General features: G+C 38.6%; 1 long non-coding RNA gene across 3 annotated transcripts; it reads left to right on the forward strand.

Annotated features, from left to right (window-relative positions):
- The first annotated feature begins 29 nt into the window (after positions 1 to 29).
- Positions 30 to 19885, forward strand: LOC109449871 (uncharacterized). 3 transcript variants are annotated; one of them, XR_016019458.1, is made up of 5 exons: positions 124 to 842; positions 2613 to 2813; positions 5470 to 5587; positions 13162 to 13324; positions 14124 to 19885. It is a non-coding gene; the product is annotated as an uncharacterized LOC109449871 (long non-coding RNA). The 3 variants fall into 3 exon arrangements; XR_002137766.3 differs by having other exon boundaries at positions 30 to 2813; XR_016019459.1 differs by lacking the exon at positions 2613 to 2813 and having other exon boundaries at positions 127 to 842.
- Positions 19886 to 20149: the final 264 nt, after the last annotated feature.

A 20149-nucleotide genomic window follows, 5' to 3' on the forward strand; every position in this document is an offset into this window, starting at 1 on the left:
CCATATCCGCCGGAAGTGCGTCCGTCCGGGCGAGGAAGGAAGGAAGAAGGGCGCGGGGCCCCGGGAGGGAGCCGCGCGGGGCCGGGGCTCCCACGCTTGCAGTCCCGAGGGACCGGGGGCCAAGGGCGCAGTGAGGGTGTGGCTGGGAGGAGGGCGGGAAGGGACGACGTGTGCCCGCGGGGAGGGAAGACGCGGACCTCAGCTCCAGTAATAAACAGCCACGGGTCGTCCGACTGAAGATGTGCCTCAGCTAATACAGGGCCTCCGGCGTCGATAGCACAGTTTTCACCAGGCTAAACGGGCATAGATGAGTACTTTGCCTGCAGCCGTTCACCTCCTAAGGCAAAAGTGGAACACAAGGCTTTTGCCAATGTGATTTTATTTTTTTAAATCATATATCGAAGGTCTGTTCTGTCCAGGATGCTGTCCTGAGGCTAAGAAAACGACACGAACCTGGCTGATGTGGTTCCTGGGCCGGAGGAGCAAAGGACTATTGGGGGTGGGGAGGGTGACAGCCAATTAAGTATGGTCATTACTGACATATTCGGCTCTTACTATGGAGCAACTCAGTTCTAAGTGCTTTGCATGAACCATCCTTTAATCCTTTCCATCATCTTATGAAGCAGGGACTACTGTTACCTCAATTTTACAAGTGAGGAAAGCGAAGCATGAAAGAGGTTAAAGACACATGCCCCACGACCAATCAATCCGTTGTCATAATACTGTGCTGTGTTGCCTTCCAAATACAATGTGGTAAGGTGAACAAATGTTCTGTCACCATATGATGGAACTGACTTAAGGAAGGAATCCTCAGGCTGATAACCAAAGAGTGGACTAGTCAGGTAAGGGAGTATGTGAAGAATGTTACTGGCAGATTTGCTTGTGCAAAAGAAGAGGCAAAGAAGGCCTATGTGGCTGAGGTTTAGAGAGTAAGGTGGAGAGTAGTGTGAGGTGAGCTGTGAGTAGATGGACACACGTTTATTATGGAGGCCCTCATGCCCCAGGTTAAGGATGAGGCTTTATCTTTCAAAAGCCATTGAAAGATTTTAAGGAGGCAGGTGGTGAGGTCTTAATATGTGACGTATATCCACTGCTGTGGTCGTACAACCTTGAAGTTCGGGGATAATCCAGATGTTAAGTGTTCTGCACTGCTGTCCTTATGAGTCTTCTGGCTCTTCAGAATATCCATGTTTGCCTTGAGATCTGAGCTCACATGTTTCATTTGCATCTTCTTCCTTTCACTCAGCTCTATCTAGAGAATTTTTAAAACTGAAATTTTACAACTCTTTCTTTTTTTAATCATTTTAATGTTTGTTGATTTCTCACTATTCAGTCATTAAGTATTTGTTGAGCATTTGCTTGGTGCTAGAATCTGGAGCTACAGACAAGGAAAAGGCATTTCCTTATCCTCGAGGTGCTTGTTTTCCCAGGGGAATAAAGTAAACAGACATTTAAAATGCCTGTAGTAAATGCTTGGTAGAGAAAGGAGCTGGGCCAGGAAGTGGTTGGGAACAGGAGGGAAATGGCATTTGAGGAAGAGGAAAAGTGGAAAGGCAGAGATTTGCAAAAGAGCATGTTGCCATCTGAACAATGAAAACTGTTTCCATGTGGTTATAGTTCTGGGTGAGCAGGGGAGCGAGATGAGATGGAGGGATTGGTTAGGGCCAAAATGCAGGGCCGTTGTGTGGTGTGCTGAGGTTTGGGACTTTTCTTGTAGGAAACAAGAGATGATAGAGGACTTTTCACAAACCCTTGACCTTCAAAAAAAAAAATTCTGGTGGCAGCATGAGGGATACCCCGGGACTAGGGGAAATTGGGAGCCAGGATCCCATTTAGAGTGTTGCCATAGTCCACGCCAGAGACGATAAAGGTCTAAAGTCAGGTAGCGTAGCGTACTGGAAAGACTTTGAGAAGCCGTGAAAAGTAGGGATGAATGTGAAAAGTACTAGAATTCAGGATGCAGCCAGAAGAAGGGGAGCTTGCCATAGAGACAAAAAGAAATGGTCAGAGAGGCAGAAGGAAAATCAAACCCAAGTGCTGTCAGAATCCAAAGGGGATGAAAGTGATGAGACGTTGGAAAGTAGTTCAAAAGAAAGGTTAGAAAGTTTTAAAGTAGCTTTAAAAAGATGAAGTCTTGAAAATAGGTCTTTGGTGACTAATGTGAAGGCAATTTTAATAGTGTAGCAAAGAAAAGTCACCTTATTTTGAGCAGTACACACAGCCATATTTATGTGTTTTTTTAAAGGGTTGTTACAGTATTAACTAGTACAAGACAGTGTTGAGTATTCTGAAGTAATTTTTAAAATTAGATTTGATACTAGGATAGTTTAATATATTTGCTTAAGCTTTATGCTGTATAATTCAGAGACTAGACTATTATTCATAATAGTTAACCTGCTGTGTGCCAGGCCCTGCCCTTAGATGTTTACGTCCACTGCCGCAGTTACTCCTCAGTCAGGTACTCAGGTGTCCACAGTTTATATAAACAGTCTTGTTACGTGCACTGTAGGAGAACAAGTGCCCTGTTTTTACTTTACTTTTGGGGGTCTTCCTTGACTTGACTCTTAAGCCTCTGGCACAAATGTCTGTTGAATGCATGTGGTTGTACACAGAAGAGACGGCCATCTGGCGTGCAGGCTGCTAATGAAACCTGGGTGACAAGCAGGTGAATAACCACAGCCAAGGTCTTTGGTCGTTAGAAGATGTAAAAAGCATGCTGAGTTGAAAACTTCCCGTGGCTGTGGTTGCCTCCTCATCCCCTGGAAGGTGGAGAAAGGGTGGTGTAAAGCAGCTGCGTGCACTTGGAAGAAGAGGTAGGTGAGTGAAGATGTTAGTAACCAAGCCGTAATTCTGTGTTTCTCCGAAAAGAAGCCCTAGCATGATTTTAAACGATGCTCGTAATATAAAATAAGCCCTAATGCATCTTTTGGAGCAAAAATTAATGTAAGACCCGGTCTTATTTTCGGGAAAATACAGTAGGGCTTATTTTATATTACGAGCATCCTGAAAAATCATGCTAGGGTTTATTTTCTGGTTAGGTCTTATTTTCGGGGAAACAGTAGTGGGGAGCAAGAGGGTGTGCTGATGTTTTGTTGCCCTGTGAGTCGGGGAAAGTGGGAGAGAGTAGACCACTGGGCAAGCTTTGGAGGAAGGGGCATTATTTATGAGAGCTAGGTTTCAGTCAGGGCTAAGATGTGGACAGAAAACTGGCAAAGTAAAAAGTACTGGGAAGTCTCGTTATGCGTTCCAAGGGACACAGTGGCAGGGCTTTGTGAAGGGAACATGAGTGAATAGCAGCTTTAGGGGCTGAGGAGATAACGGTAGCAGAAGAGTTCGTGGGGCAGAGATGTCAAGGTCCCCTGACATTTTTGTGCCCTGAAGCAACCTATATGCACTTTACTGTGACCTCTAACAGTCGATTGTGTTGACCTATTTCCACATCTCTCTTTCTTCTCTCCCACAAGCTCCTGCAGTCGGGCTGTCTTACGCATTATTGTCTCTACATCTGACACATAGAAAGAACCCCATACGTGTTCATGGAATAAAAAAATGTGGGCGACAATGGATGAAGAGATAGTTGTGTCTAAGAGGCAAGACTGACTAAGATGCTTGGGAAGTAGGCTGGAGGTAGAATATGGACGATCCAAGATAGCTTAGTTGGAGAAGTTTCCAGAAGCACTTTCCTAGGCCTGGATCCCAACCCTAAGGCTCAGTTTATAAGCCAAGGCCCTAATTCCTTGTCTGTTTCCAATGATCCCCTTTCCCCCATGGCTAGACTACAAAAATTGGCATCCCACCAGAATCCACAATTCCGACATCCACTAAGCACAGATAGTGTGTGTGTGTGTGTGTGTGTGTGTGTGAGAGAGAGAGAGAGAGAGAGAGAGAGAGAGAGAGAGAGAGAGAGATGCAGTAGCTTTCCCCTCCCCCTGCCAGCTACAAATTCTGGCCAGGCCTGCTTAATCTTTTTTACCTCCGGGTCTGAGGACAGTTCTCAGCCAAGTGATTCTTTTGGGCTTTGAAAGCAAAAGGAGAGGTTTGGGAGAGGGACAGTGGCGAAAGTTAATGTGATGCTTTTCCCTCAGAGTTTAGGGTTGGAGAAGCATGAGAGCCTCACTGTCTGAGAGAGATGGGAGGGAAAAATAATAAGTGTGAAAAGTTTGTAAGACATATTCTCTCCAAAGTACCTAATAATTAGAATGTTTTATGGCAGTATAAGCTTCAGAAATCATGCTCGCCTACAAGGCTGGGGAAGGGATTTCATGTGAGGGGGTGGCATAAGTCTCAACTAGTAAGAAAGTGACTGTGTTTCAGAGGACCTGGAAAGAATATAAATTATAAATAATACATCCAACTCTTCTCTAAACGATCTAAATTCTTGTAATGCTGGGAAAGGGTCAGTGTGCTCAATTCAAGATAAATCATATTTGCATATCTTTCTCTGCAAGGCCCTTCGTAAGTGTTAAGGGATGGAGGAGTACTTTGTATCAAGTCTATTTGACAGACCCTTTTGTTAACCCTAAGAGATGAGTGTTTCATATTTCTTCTGAAATTCTTTGCTGTCTATGATTTCACATGGAGCTGCTTTTAAAAGAGTGTCTTCTGATTATGAAAAGCTGGGTTTTGAGAGTAAGGACTAGTGGACCATTTTTTGATCAGGTGTTTTTACTATTTTACATCTGCATTGTATCAGACTCAGCGGGGGGGGGAGGCTGGCGGGGGGGGGGGGGGGGGGGGGGGGGGGGTTAGCATTCGGTTCCCATGTTTTCATTGCCCTGTTTTTTAAAAAGTGGTTTATCTTTTCAGCATAGAGAGTTTTTAAACCATTTACCTGGGAAGATAAGTTTGTAGATTACATGCAATGAATTTTAAATCGTAATCCTGTTTCTTTTACCATAGCCTTCTCCCTTCATGCCAGCGACCATGTTGGAGCATAAAGTCATTTCAACATTAGCTGAAGACAATCTTAATTCAAAGGGCCTATCCACCAAAAACATTGTTCAGCGCTATACAGAGCCCAGTATAATACACGTGTATACCTGCTGTTTTCACACGCTAGTGTCAGTATTCCCTCCACTGGCGTGAGTAGTGAGAGGGGAAGTATTCACATTTTTGAAAATTCAAAAAATTATTCCTTGAAAACGAAGATTTGAGGAGAGAAAATGTGCCCATATTCAAAGCACACTTGGTTACCTCAAAAGCAGTTTACATGAATTTTAGTCAGAATCAGAAAGCTGTTTAAGAATCTAAAAGCTGAAGAAGACTGCCTTAAGTCTTCTGATTATACAATTGCTCTATTGACGTTTTTTTATTTTTCCTTCTAGAAGCAATGCATTCTCATTTTAGGAAATTAGGAAACACCGAAAGGCAAAGAGAAGGGAATACAGAGCAGAGATCACCACTGCAAATGTGTCAGCTCGCAGACATTCTTTTATATAACAGAATATATTTACCCTTTTTAAAAAATAGGTTGACCTCGTTTTCTAAATGAGCTGGGAAGTTTTCTCATGGCTTTTTCACGACCGTGATGTTATTTAATAAAAGATGGTATTAGAAGCCTCAGGAAGCATCCTTGACTTCAAGAATGGTGAGTTACACGTAGGCTATTTACTCAACATTTTTCATTCTGTCAGCATGGTTAGATGCCAAATGGCTGTTCTGAATAATTTTCAAAGGTATGTTTTTTTGATACTTTGCCAGGGAAGTCATAACTCTTATAATGCTCCACAACCCTAACCATACAATTGGATTTATGGACAGATACTATGTCCCATGTTTTGTTGTTTTCTCACTGTTTTAGTATCTGGGATTGATGCCAAAGGCTATTCAGCCTCATTCCATTTATTAAATTAGAGTGTACGACTAAATTTATACACAAGAGTTTAGAGGGGGGGAAAAGATGTTGGTTGTTTATCATTCTAGTTAGGTGTCTGCACATCAGTGAGAAAGTGTGTGAAATCAGCTGACAGGACACCGGAGCCTCAAGGGGAGTTCTGTGCCTTATCCCAAGTCCTCTGACTGCTGCCAAAGGCTTGGCCCTTAAAGTTCCAATCTGTTAGTTCCCTCCTCAGAGCCCTTCCATAGCTCCTTACTGCCTGCCCTACAGGATTCATTGCAGGCTCTTTAGAACGGCAAACAGGCCTCGTGTGATCTCACTGCCAAGCTCACTCAAGTCCTTTCCTCAGGTCATACTCAGTGACTTGGAATTCTCTGAAAATGTCATTAGTTCCATGCCCCTGTCCTTTAATGTCTGTTTCCCCTCCTTCTGGGAGGCTGTATTGTACTGTTGCAGGTCAAGCATCACCTCCTCTATGAAGCCTTCTCTGACTCACTGTATGATCCTGTGTCCCCCCTTTCCAGGGAGAACAGACCCTCTATGCCCCATTGCATACGCACACATAACTGTATCACAGCATCTGGGGCATATTGCTGCACTTCTTGTTTTCACGTGTAAATCCCTTTCCCCATCTTTTTGGAGCTGATTGTATCCTTTTGTAGCTGTCATCTTTCATTAGGAACATTTAATAGCCTTTTTAAAAATTATTTTTTATTTTTCAATTACGGTTGACATACAGCATTATATTAGTTTCAGATGTACAACATAGTGATTAGACATTTATATATCTTACAAAGTGACCACCCAGACAAATCTAGCACCCACCTGGCCCTATACATAGTTACTACAATATTATTGACTATGCCCTATGCTGTACTTTACATCCATCCCCATGACTATTTTCTAACTACCAATTTGTACTTCTTAATCCTTTCATCTTTTTCACTCATCACCCCCAATTCTCCTCCCATCTGGCAACTATCAGTTTGTTCTCTGTATCTATGAGTTTGTTTCTGTTTTGTTCTTTTGTTTTTCAGATTCCACGTATAAGTGAAATCATATGGTATTTCTCTTTCACTGTCTGACTTAATTTCAGTGAGCATAATACCCTCTAGGTCCATCCATGTCCTTGAAAATGGCAAGATTTCATTCTTTTTTATGGCTGAGTAATATTCTGTTGTACACATGTACCACTTTGTCTTCATCCGGTCATTTACTGATAGACACTTAGGTTGCTTCCATAGCTTGGCTATTGTAAATAAAGCTGCAGTGAACATATGATTGGACATGTCTTTTCAAACTTGTGTTTTTGGTCTCTACAGATAAATATTTGGTCTCTACAGATAATTCCCAGAAGTGGAATTACTGGGTCCTTCTTTGTCTCTTCTTCTAGCCTTTGTTTTAAAGTCTATTTTGTCTGGTATAAGTATTGTTACCCCAGCTTTTGTTTGTTCGTTTGTTTACATTTTCATGCAATATCTTTTTCTATCCCTTTACTTTTCATCTGTGTGTCTTTCAATCTGAAGTGAGTCTCATGTAGGCAGTATATGTAAGGGTCTTTTCTTCTTATCCATTCAGCTGCCCCATGTCTTGTGTGTGTGTGTGTGTGTGTGTGTGTGTGTGTGTGTGTGTGTGTGTTTAATCTCAAAATCTATGTGCATTTTTATTTATTTATTTTTTGGATTCTTTTTTTAAAATTTATTTTGACATTCAATATTATTTTATATTAATTTCAGGTGTACAGCCTATGGTTAGACATTTATGTAACTTAAGAAGTGATCCCCTGACTAGTCTAGTACCCACCTGGCACTATACATAGTTATTCCCATATTATTAACTATATTCCCTGTGCTTTACATCCTCATGGCTATTTTGTGACTATCAGTTTGTACTTCTTAATTCCTTCACCTTTTTCACCCTGCCTCCCAACCTCCTTCCCTTTTATCACCTTGATAAATGTAGTACCCATCTGACACCACAGTTGCTACAATATTATTGACTATATTCCTTATGCTATACCCTACATCCCCATGACTGCTGTGTAACAACCAATTTGTACTTCTCAGTCCCTTCCCCCTTTTCACTCACCTCCAAACCCCTTCCCATCTGGCTACCATCAAAATATTCTCAGTATCAATGAGTTTCTCTTTTGTTTGTTTGTTTTGTTCTTTGATTCCAAATATAAGCAAAATCACATTGCATCTGTCTTTCTGTCTGACATATTCCAGTTAGCACATTACCCTCCAGGTCCATCCATGCCACCAAAGATGGCAAGTATCCATTCCCTTCCATGGCCGAGCAATATTCCATTGTGTGTGTGTGTGTGTGTGTCACCTGCTGTTTATCCATTCATCCGTTGATGGACACCCAGGCCGCCTCCATATCTTGGCCATTGTAAACAATGCTGCAATGAACATATGGATGCACATGTCCCCTCAAAGGAGCATTTTGGGTTTGTTTGGATAAATACCTGGAAGTCGGATTACTGGGTCTTTCCTTGTCTCTGGTTATAGCCTTGGTTTTAAAGTCTGTTTTGTTTGGTGTAAGTATTGTTACCTCAGCTTTCTTTTTCTTTTCTTTTTTTTTTCTTTTTCATGAAATATCTTTTTCCCATTCCTTTACTTTCAGTCTGTGTGTGCCTTATCAATCCAGAGTATCTTATAGGCAGCATATGTAAGGGTCTTGTTTTATCCTTTCAGCCACCCTGTCTTTTGATTGGAGCATTTAATCCATTTACATTTAAAGTAAGTGTTGATAGATATGTAGTTATTGTCATTTTATTGTTCATATTTTTTATCTTTTTTTTTCTTAAAGAAGTTCCTCTAACATCACTTGTAGTACAGGTTTGATGCTGATGAACTCCTTTAGCTTTTTCTTATCTGGGAAGCTCCTTATCTGTCCTTCGATTTTAAATGATAACCTTGCTGGGTGGAGTAATCTTGGTTATAGGTCCTTACTTTTCGTCACTTTCAATGTTTCCTGCCAATCCCTTCTGGCCTGCAAAGTTTCTGTTGAGGAATCAGCTGACAGTCTTATGTGGGCTCCCTTATAGGTAACTAACTGCTTTTCTCTTGCTGCTTTTAAGATCCTCTTTGTCTTTAACTTTTGGCATTTTAATTATGATGTGTCTTGGTGTGGGCCTCTTTGGGTTCATCCTGTTTGGGAGTCTGTGCTCCCTGGGCTTGTATGTCTATTTCCTTCACCAGGTTAGGAAAGTTTCTGTCATTATTTCTTCAAACAGATTTTCAATCCCTTGCTGTTTCTCTTCTCCTTCTGGTACCCTTATGATGTGAATGTTGGTATGCTTGATGTTGTCCCAGAGGCCCCTTAAACGCTCCTCATTTTTCTGGATTCCTTTTTCCTTTTGCTGTTCTGATTGGATGTTTTCTGCTACCTGATCTTCTCAATCACTGATTCAATCCTCTGTTTCATTTAATCTATTATTGATTTCCTCTAATGTATTCTTCATTTTAGTTACCATATTCTTCATTTCTGACCAGTTCTTTTTTATGTTTTCAATCTCCATTTTTATGTGTTCTATCTCTGTTGAAGTTCTCAGCCCTTTGTTGAAGGGCTGACCTTATGGAACAGAATTTGGAGTCTCTTCAGTCTGCTCTTCAGGTGTGTCATTTGTAGAGGTTGTTGGGAGGTGCTCTAGTGTGGTCTGAAGCTCGCCATGGTGTGGTGGTCATGGTGCCTCTAGGCAGGGGCTCTGTTGTAGGCCAAGTTCAGCCATGGCCTGTGCCCTCCCTGGGGCCACTTGGTATGAGCTACAAAGTGATCTGCAGATGGCTGCTACTTGTGCTGGGCTTGGAGGTGCCTGGGAGAGGCTAAGCTGTGAACCAAGGCCAACTGCCACTAGTGCCAGGCTTAGGGCTGCTCAGCCAGAGGTACAGGACACACTGAGGCCAGATGCTGCTTGTTTGGGATTTGTGAACCTTTGAGAGATTTTAGAAAATTCCACGGTATGAGCCTAGAGAGGCAGTTTGTATGAAAAATCCACTGGATGCATGTTCGGTGGGCCCGAAAGTTAGGTGGGGCAATGTCTCAGGAAATCACCAGGGCAGGGTAAACATTGTTAGCTAGGTTGATGGAGACTAGATATTTTAATAGCTGTTCAGCTAGCCTGACTGCCTTTATTTTCCCTCACCTGCTCCCTAATTCATTCTCTGTATCATCTCAAGAGTAAGTAGGCTTAATAGACAATGGCCATATGTTTCAAAGGTCTGGTGGTAGGAAGTGGGTAAAATTAGCTCCAGGACATAATTAGCCCTGGGTCTAATTTATTTCCTACAGTTAATATCAAGACTGACTTGACCCTAGCCTGCTTCTGAGATATTCCAGAAAAGGGTGAGGAGTAGGGAAGGAGTGAGGAATTAAGTAGGGGCTGTGAGAAACTAAGTGAAGAATCAGGTGTAGACAGCCATACTAGTCACAGATCCAAAAAGGTATATATTGTTAGCCAGAGTTCAACAAAAGCTGCCAGAACTTGCATGGGTGGGTGCTCCTGTAAGTGTTAACAGGGCTTTCTTGGTCCTGGGTCAGAGTGATGATAAAGTCAAAAAAACACTGTCCGGTGACCAAAAGTAGTTGCAAAGTTATTTGTTTGTGGCTGACATAGTGTAGTAGATACAAAGAACAGAAGTCAGTCTTATCAAAATATATTCCATGAGAATCTGAAATTTCAAAATAGTGTAGTTTGTGTATGATTAATAGCAATACAAAATAATTTCTTCCTTAAATAATATATTTATAAAAGAATTGTTGAGACACCTTTTAAAACATACGTGAGAAGTGATTCAGAATGTGTAAATTCAAATTTTTATCAATAATTAATTTTTCTGTTGATCTTATGGGTGAGAAATGACGGCTCTTGTTACTTTAGTTTGCATCTTCCTGATTGCTAGTAAGATTAAGCATTTTTTTTTTCATATTTGTTTATCATTTAGATTTGCTTTTCTGGAAATACCTGTTCACAGTCCTTTGTTCATTTTTCAGTGGAGTTTTTCATCTTCCTATAAATTTGAAGGCACCCATTGTACATTATAGATTTAACCTTTGTGTTACACATTACAAATTTTGCCCACAATCTGTTTTTGTTTTTTTTAAATTTGCCGTTTTAATCTTTTTTTATTTTTTAAGATTTTATTGGGGAAGGGGAACAGGACTTTATTGGGGAACAGTGTGTACTTCCAGGCCTTTTTTTCCAAGTCAAGTTGTTGTCCTTTCAATCTTAGTTGTGGAGGGTGCCGTTCAGCTTCAAGTTGTTGTCCTTTCAGTCTTAGTTGTGGAGGGCGCAGCTCAGCTCCAGGTCCTGTTGCCGTTGCTAGTTGCAGGGCGCAGCCCACCATCCCTTGCGGGACTCGAGGAATTGAACTGGCAACCTTGTGGTTGAGAGCCCATTGTCCCATGTGGAAATCGAACCAGCAGCCTTCGGAGTTAGGAGCATGGAGCTCTAACCGCCTGAGCCACCGGGCCGGCCCCACCCACAATCTGTTATAATGTTTTTGTTTATGGTATCTTTGACCTACATATTTTTAATAAATTCTCTCTTCTTTTATAACAACCTAGTTTAGTATTTTAGTAGAAAATGTTTCCCTAGCTCTTAATGTATAAATTTATCCTCTTCAATTTTGTTCTAAAATATTTTTATTGTTTTGTAAATTCATTTATTTTTAATTCATATGGATTTTATTTTTGAATATGGATTAAGATAGGAGTCTAATTTTATTTTCCTCTAGATGTCTATATTAAAATCCTATTTATACTAAGATACATTTTGAGACTCTCCATTAAAATGTTCTAATTATTTTTCCAAATGACAAAAGTTCCTAAAATTTATTGGGCATGTGTGTGCCAAATACTGTCCTAAGCACTTTGCATATTTTAGCTCATTTATTTTTGGCAGCAACATTGTAGGTCAATTCTGTTATTCCACATAAATATTAAAATGCTTTTATACAATTGAAAAGAAACCATTGGGATTATGATTAGAAATACATTAAATTTTTACATTGATTTTTGGGAGAATTGACACATTATATATCCTTCAATACAATTTTGTAATTTTCTTCATATGTCTTAAAGCTTGTCTTGTCAAATATAGCCTTAAGTATTTTGTATGCTATACTCTTAGTGCACTTTTATCACTATTACAAGTGGAATATATGTTTTTCCATATATTCCTATAAGCTATTCTTATAAGCATTCTTACTGATCCAGTAAGGATGGTATGCATATTAGTTAGTTTAGGGTAAGTCCTGCTGAAGTGGCAACCTGAAATTCTCAGTGCTGTAGAACAAATAATTTCCCGCTCATACTACATGTCCATCAAAAACTGACAGCAGCTCCGCTTTACATCCTCTTCACTCTGGGACCCAGGCTAATAAAAGAACTGCTATCAGGCACATTGCAGCCTGTAGTAGAAGAAAAGGAATCAAGGTACAGCATCTTGTGGCTGGGAAAGCTTCTACAAAGAAGTGTCCCACACTATCCCCCACCCTCCCATTTTTTAATCCAAGGCAAGACATATGCCCATATCTGACAGTGAAGTGTCAGGAGCATGCATGTGCTCCCACAGGGAAGGGCCCTTCAAGTCACAATGCCAAGTCTGGCATCAATGGAGTGGAGATAAGTAATATCCAACATGAGGAGCAGCAAATATTTTGATCAGTAATACAGTCTTTCTGAGTGTTTTGTTTTTAAGTTGGCAAGATTGGGAAATCCTAGAAAAATACATGTATGCTAGACATTTATCACTGTTTCACAATATCCAGTTCCTCCCTACTTCCAAGTAGGCAAGAAGATCATACTTTCTTGTCTCTTAAAATTAGACATAACCATGTGAATAATCCTGGCCAATGAAAATGTGAATGGAAGTGATGTATTTCACTCCTGCATAGAAGCACTGAGGACTTGGAGCATGATTCTTCATGATCTTCTCCCTGCCATAGTGATTATAGAAGTATGTGTTAAAGTGAAAGTTCCAAAAGACCAAAGTAGCTAGTATGCTGGGCCATCATTAGAAGACAATTGCTCTGGTTGCCACCTGGGTTAGGTAGTTGCATTCTATGGCAGAGAATGGCTCCATACTCACCCAACCATTTTCCTTTTCTCCTGGGATTACAGCAAAATTATACTTTCCAATCCTAGTTGTGATTAAGTAAGCCCAATCTAATTAAATTTTGCTTGTAATTAAGTAAGCCCAATTTAACTACATTTTGGTCAAAAGAATGTGGATGGAAATGATTGACCACACTTCCAGTCCTGACTCAGCCTCCATCGTGATTCTCCATGTTGCCTTCCTTTCTCTGCCTGCCCGTCAGATGCAAAGGACCTGGTAGAGAATTCTGAGGTCGGAGAAGATGGCAGTGCTACTGATGGAAAGAGCCTGGATTTCTGAATAACTGTATGAGAGCTTCATTGCTGACCCACATTGGATTATGATGTGATGCAAAGTAATTTGTGTGACGCTACCGAGGTTCCAAGGTTTGGGGCTATTTGTAAGATAAGCTAGCCTATGCTAACTAATGCTAAATTTGATCTTCTAGTCATACTTTATATAGAGTTTTTTGTTTTTGTTTGTTTTGGTTTAAATTTTATTGTTTTACCGGGGAATATTGGGGAACAGTGTGTTTCTCCAGGGCCCATCAGCTCCAAGTCGTTGTCCTTCAATCTAGTTGTGGAGGGCGCAGCTCAGTTTCAAGTCCAGTCGCTGTTTTCAATCTTAGTTGCAGGGAGCACAGCCCACCATCCCATGAGGGAATTGAACTGGCAACCTTGCTGTTGGGAGCTCGCGCTCTAATCAACTGAGCCATCTGGTCTCCCCTCTGGAAGCTCAGCGGCAGCTCGTTGTCTTCAGTCTAGTTGTGGAGGGCGCAGTTCACTGGCCCACGTGGGAATTGAATCGGCAACTCTGTTGTTCAGAGCTCGTGCTCTCATCAACTGAGCCATCTGGCCGCCCTATAGAGTTTTAATTTGGAGTGACTGCTCACCTTTTCACATGCCTTTTCATCATCTATTTACACAATCATTATTTTTCTCCATTAATTTGCTGGTATAATGAATTATATTGACAGATTTTTTAAAAATTGAACCAGCCATATATTCCTGAAATAACCCTACTTGGTTGTAATAATCCTTTATTATTCTAAAATACTCTATTTCCTAAAATTGTATTCAGAGTTTTTACACTAATAAGCTTAAGTGAGGTCATTCTATATTTTCTTTAGTTACATTGGTGGGTTGTTTTTTTTAACTTTTATTTATTTTAAGTGTGTTTTTCTAGGACCCATCAGCTCAAAGTCAAGTAGTTGTCTTCAGTCTACTTGTGGAGAGCGCAGTTCACAGTGGCCCGTAGTGGGATTGAACCAGCAACCCTGGTGTTACAAGCATCACACTCCAACCAACTGAGCTAACCAGCAGTCCCATTATATTGTTTTTAAAATCAGATATCAGATTAATATTTTGCTGGCTTTATAAAGTGTGTAATTTTCAGTTTTTTTCCTATGGTTTGGAATAATTTTTAAAACATTGAACTATCTGGTCTTGATGTATGAAAAAGAATTATAGATGATCCCCTTGCTTTGATTCAGAGTTGTACTCAATTTCTCTGTAACTTAAACTTATATTACTTAGTTTTGCCTATTTTTAACCTTTATAAAAATGAAATCATAAGGTATATTCATCCATAACTTCCAATTTTTACTCAACAGTGTTTTTGCAATTCATCCATGTTGATATGCAATTGAACAATTTTTATTGTATAATATTATATTGTATAAACACACATTTAAAAAAAATCCATTCTAGTAGGTTCATTGGATTGTTAACAGTTTGGGCTAATATAAATATTTTTGTACATCTGCTGTGCAAGAGTTTCTCTGCCCAAAGTGGAATTGCTGCATTGTAGAATATTCACAGCTTCTAGATAATACCAAAATGTTAATGAAACTGATTGAAGCAATTTACATTCCAACTAATTTCTCCACATCCTTACCAATACTTGGTCTTCATCAGCTTTGACATTTTTCTCTATCTGTTGGGTCAAAAGTGTATCTCATTGTGGTTTTCATTTTCATATGTCATTGAAATTGAGTATACTTGTACATTATTGGCCACTTCATGTTTTCTCTCTTGTGAAAAGGCTGTTCATATCTTCTGCTCATTTGTCTATTTGTCTTTCTTTATTGATCTATAGCTAAACAATAGGTTTTTGTTAAAGAAACATCCTTAAATTTAATATAATCAAATTTATCAATATTTTTCTTCAGAAAATTTCCAAGATTTAGCTTTCACATTTATGTCCCTAACGTAACTGTAGTTGTATACACACACATAAATTTACACATATTGGGAGGAGAGGTAAGGAGCTAATTCCTTTTATTTTCCTCATAGAGAGTATCCAAGCTCTTTTCACATTGAGAAAGTCATCATTTTCCCCACTCATCTGTAGTGCCAGCTTCATCAGATATCTATTTCTGAGCTCTCTTTTCTGGTCAATTTGTTTATCTGTGTAAATTCTGTATTGTCTTAACAACTATAGCTTTATAATGTCTCTTGGTATCTGATAGGACAAAACTTTCTACTTCCTCTTTAGAAGCATCTTAGCTATTTTTGGCACTTTAATCTTCATATAAATTTCAATTCTTTAAAATGGTTATTTAGATTTTTATTGCATAATCTATAGAGTTCAGGGAAATTGACAACTTTGTGATGAAACTTCTGCATTCATATGGTATATTTCTTCATTTACTTATGTGGTTTTACTCATATTTCAGTAAATTTTTGTAGTATTCTACATGAAGTTCCTTAAATATTCTTGTTAGATTTACTCCGAGGTACCATATTTTTTGTACCATTTTAAATGGTATCCTTTTAAAATTAAAATTTGCAGCTATTTTGCTGGCATATAGAAAGGCAATTAACTTTTGCCTGTCGATCCTATTTCTAACCATCTTGATAAATTTTCTTATAATTTGTTGCAGACTCTTTGAGTTTTCTACATAGACAATCATTTAATTTATAAATAATGACAATTTGGTTTCTTCCTCTCCAATCCTTATACTCCTGTGTTATTTTTCTTGATGCTCTGCAATGGCTAGACCTCCAGCACAAAGTTATTAGGAATGGTAATAGTTTTGCTCCTGTCTTGGTCCTTGTTTTTAAAGGAATTGCTTTTAACCTTTTTACTGTAGAGTATTATACTTGCCAGAGATGTTTTTGCATACACACCCTTTTTAGGTAAGCCAAGGGTGTTCTTTATTCCTTTTTGGCTGTAAGTTTTTTGTTTTTATTATAAATGGCTTGTGAATTTTTTTGAATGTTTTTTCTACCTCTTGTGAAATTACCATGTATTTTTGCTTTTTTAATTTGTTAATATGACAAATTACATTAATAAATTCTCTAATGATGCAGTGACCTTCCATTCCTGGAATAAACCCAAATGAGCGTTGTCCTCATATATATTTTGCTAGATATAGTTGCTAATATTTTAAGATTTTTACATCTATGATCAAGAGTGAAGTTGGACTATAATGTTTTTCTTGTCTGGTTTTCACATAAAGTTATATGAGCCTCATAAAATTAGGGGTTCCTCCTTTTGTGCTTTCTGAAGAAGATTAAGATTAGAATGATCTGTTCCTTGAATCTTGGTAAACTTACCTATTAAAGTACCTGGGCCTGGTGTTTTCTTTCTGGGAAAAATTTTTAACTACTGATAAAATTTTATTAATCATGATAGGCTGGTTGGTAATCAAATTATTTAATAACCAATGTACACTAATCAATCAGAACTGACCCTGGCCCTCAGCAAACAGTATGGCTGTACCATTGCATACAAGCTAAATATCAGCTCTGATATTTTAAATTTCAGATTTTAAATTTCTTCTTAAGTCAGTTTTGTAAATTTAGATTTCCATGAATTTGTCCATTTTACTTAAGTTTTAAAATTTATTGATAAATTGCTCATAATGTTTTACCTGTGTAATTGCTGTTGTATTTATGATTTCCTTTTCTTAAAATTGTATCTGCTCTCTTTCTTTCTTCATCAATTTGCTAAAGGCTTGTCAGTCTTACTAATTTTTTTTTCAGTGAATCAACATTTTGCTTTGTTGATCCTTTCTACTGACTGTTGTCTTCTGTTTCATGAATTTTTGCTCCTATTTTTTTATTTCCTTTATTCTATTTAGATATTTGTTCTTTTTGTAATTTCAACTCTTATTTTTTTATTAATGTAAGGATTATAAGGCTACTCACTGCCTCCATCTACCACTTTAGCTGTATCTCACAAGCTTTCCTATATAATTGTTATTGTAGGTTCTAAGTATTTTCTATTTTCCCTTTGTTTTCTTTTCTGACCCATGAACAATTTAGAATTATACTTTAAATTTCCAAAGGGTTTTTTTTGTTGTTGTTATTTTTTTTTTAATTAATTGCGTTATGTTTATAGAATGTGGTCTACATGATAGTGATTCTTCGACATTTGTTGGTTTTGCCCTATGGGCTAGTACATTGTCAATTTCTACAATTGTTCCCTTGAAGAGAAATGGTATTCTCCAGTTACTGGGTAAAGGTGTCCGTATACGAGTATTCATTATACCTGGTTTGTTTATTGTGATGGTCAAATTATCCATATTCTTACTTTTTTATCTTGCCAATTCCTGACAAAGATTTATTAAAGTCTACCTCAGTAATGGTGTACTTGTCAATTTCTTTTTCATGTTTTCTCATTTTTTGCTTGATTATTTTTTGAAAGCATGCTATTGGAAGTATGCAAGTTTAGAATTCTTTACATCTTTCCAATGAATGGACCTTCCTCAGTAGATAATGAACCTCTATCTCTAGTAATGCTTTTTGCCTTAAAGTATTATTTATTTATCTGATAATAATATATTCATGCAAGCTTTCTTTTGGTTAATATTTATTAAATGTTTTTCTATCTTTTTACTTTAAACTCTTCTATGAACTTATTTGTTTTACATGTGTCTCTTGTAAACAACATTTAGCAAGACTTTGCTTTTTATATAATCTGATAACAAGTTTGGTCCACTTACCCTTATTGTTATTTTAATATGTTTTGATTCCATTTCTACCATTTATTTTATGCATTCTATTGTTCCACCTTTTCTATATTCTTTTTTTTCTTCTTAACTTTTTTAGATTAAGTCTCATGTTTTGTTTTTCTGTTAATTTGTCTTTTCCCTTTTTCAGTTTGAAGCTTATGCATTTTTTAAATATTTAATGGGGTATCCTAGAATTTTTATTTTTTTTTTAAAGATTTTATTGGGGAAGGGGAACAGGACTTTATTGGGGATCAGTGTATACTTCCAGGACTTTTTTCCAAGTCAAGTTGTTGTCCTTTCAGTCTCAGTTGTGGAGGGTGCAGCTCAGCTCCAGGTCCAGTTGCTGTTGCTAGTTGCAGGGGGTGCAGCCCACCATCCCTTGCAGGAGTGGAACCAGCAACCTTGTGGTTGAGAGGATGCACTTCAACCAACTGAGCCATCCGGGAGCTCAGCGGCAGCTCAGCTCAAGGTGCCGTGTTCAATCTTAGTTGCAGGGGGCAGAGCCCACCATCCCTTGTGGGACTCAAGGAATTGAACTGGCAACCTTGTGGTTGTCGAGGGCACAGCTCAGCTCCAGGTCCAGTTGCCGTTGCTAGTTGCAGGGGGCACAGCCCACCATCCCTTGTGGGAGTCGAACTGGCAACCTTGTGGTTGAGAGGACATGAGCCATCCGGGAGCTCAGCGGCAGCTCAGCTCAAGGTGCCGTGTTCAACCTTAGTTGCAGGGGGCAGAGCCCACCATCCCTTGCGGGACTCGAGGAGTTGAACTGGCAACCTTGTGGTTGAGAGCCCACTGGCCCATGTGGGAATCGAACCAGCAGCCTTCGGAGTTAGGAGCATGGAGCTCTAACCGCCTGAGCCACCGGGCCGGCCCCTAGAATTTTTAACATATATATTTGTATGTGTAATTTAATACATCTTAAATTGGTGAGTGTTTTACCCTCCTGAACAAAATACAGACCTTTGAATGCCTTATTCTCGATTACCTCCTTCCAACTTATATGCCATTGTTACCAGCATTTAATTTCTATATTATTTGTAACCCAATAATTAAGACATTATTGTTGTTTAACACAGTCTGTGATTGTTTAGATTTGCCCATGTGTTTATCATTTTCTTTGCTGTCTGTTTTGGATCTCAGACCTTCTTTCTGGGATGAGTTTTCTTCATCCTAATGTACATCCTGTAGAAGTTCCTCTAGTGAGTAATAGTGAACTCTCATTTTGTATATGTCAGACATGTTTTTATTTTGCCCTCATTCTTGAAAGATAGTTTTGTGGGGTACAGAAATCTAAATTATCAGTTATTTTCTCTCTGCATTTTGAAGATATTATTCTACTGTCTCCTGACATCCATTGTTGTTATTGATAAGTGTACCAAATGTCTGTTGCTCCCTTGTGGATAATCTATTTTTCTCTCTGATTGCCCTAAGTTTTTCTGTTTGTCTGCATTTGACCACAATATGTCTCGGTGTGAAAGCCTTTGTATTTATCCTGCCTTGAATTTTTTTGGCATCTGGAAACTTCCATGATAAAACAGGAGAGCCATTCTAAAAGTGTTGCATTTTACCCTTGCCTGTCCCCCAACCCCACACTTACTTTAAGTGCAGTTATGAGATCTGGAGCTGTGAGAATCACCTTGAAATCATGAAATGACAAACACAAGAATGGAGAAATAGGGGCGAAAGCACTAGATTGCCTAGACTGCACGTTATAGGAGAAAAAAGTTTGCCTTTTTTGCTTAATGTATACCTTTAGTCAGGTATTCTGTTGTATCCAAAAATAATCTTAAAACATGATATTTTTACTTTCCATGTGAAGTGCAACATACTACTATAACAGAGTAAGTGCTCAATAATGTTTTTCAAATGACTACTGTGTCATTTTGTGTCATGTACATGGTGAGATCTGTGTTTTCTCTTTGAGAATATGCCTAAATTAGTGACTAGTAAGAAGAGATTAATTGTTGATTAAAGACAACTTGTAAGATTTCTCTTTCAACTGAAAATTTATTTGGAAATCTATATATATTGGGATTACTTTTAAAACTTAGTGGTGTGACTCATTTTGTCATTTAAACAACAGTCTTGGGTCTTAAAAGTAAAAGGAATATCATTTTTAAAATTACTTCTGTTGTTGGCGTTCCCATGTCATGTCATTAAGTCTCAAGGAAATTTATTTTAAGTGGGAAACACTGAAAATGTAACTGTCTTCTTAGAACAAAAATCATGCAAGTACAGAAAAATAATTAAT

Source organism: Rhinolophus sinicus, chromosome 16 (genome assembly GCF_057876585.1).
Source record: "Rhinolophus sinicus isolate RSI-liver-muscle chromosome 16, RSI-T2T, whole genome shotgun sequence".
NCBI classification, from domain to species: Eukaryota; Metazoa; Chordata; class Mammalia; order Chiroptera; family Rhinolophidae; genus Rhinolophus; species Rhinolophus sinicus.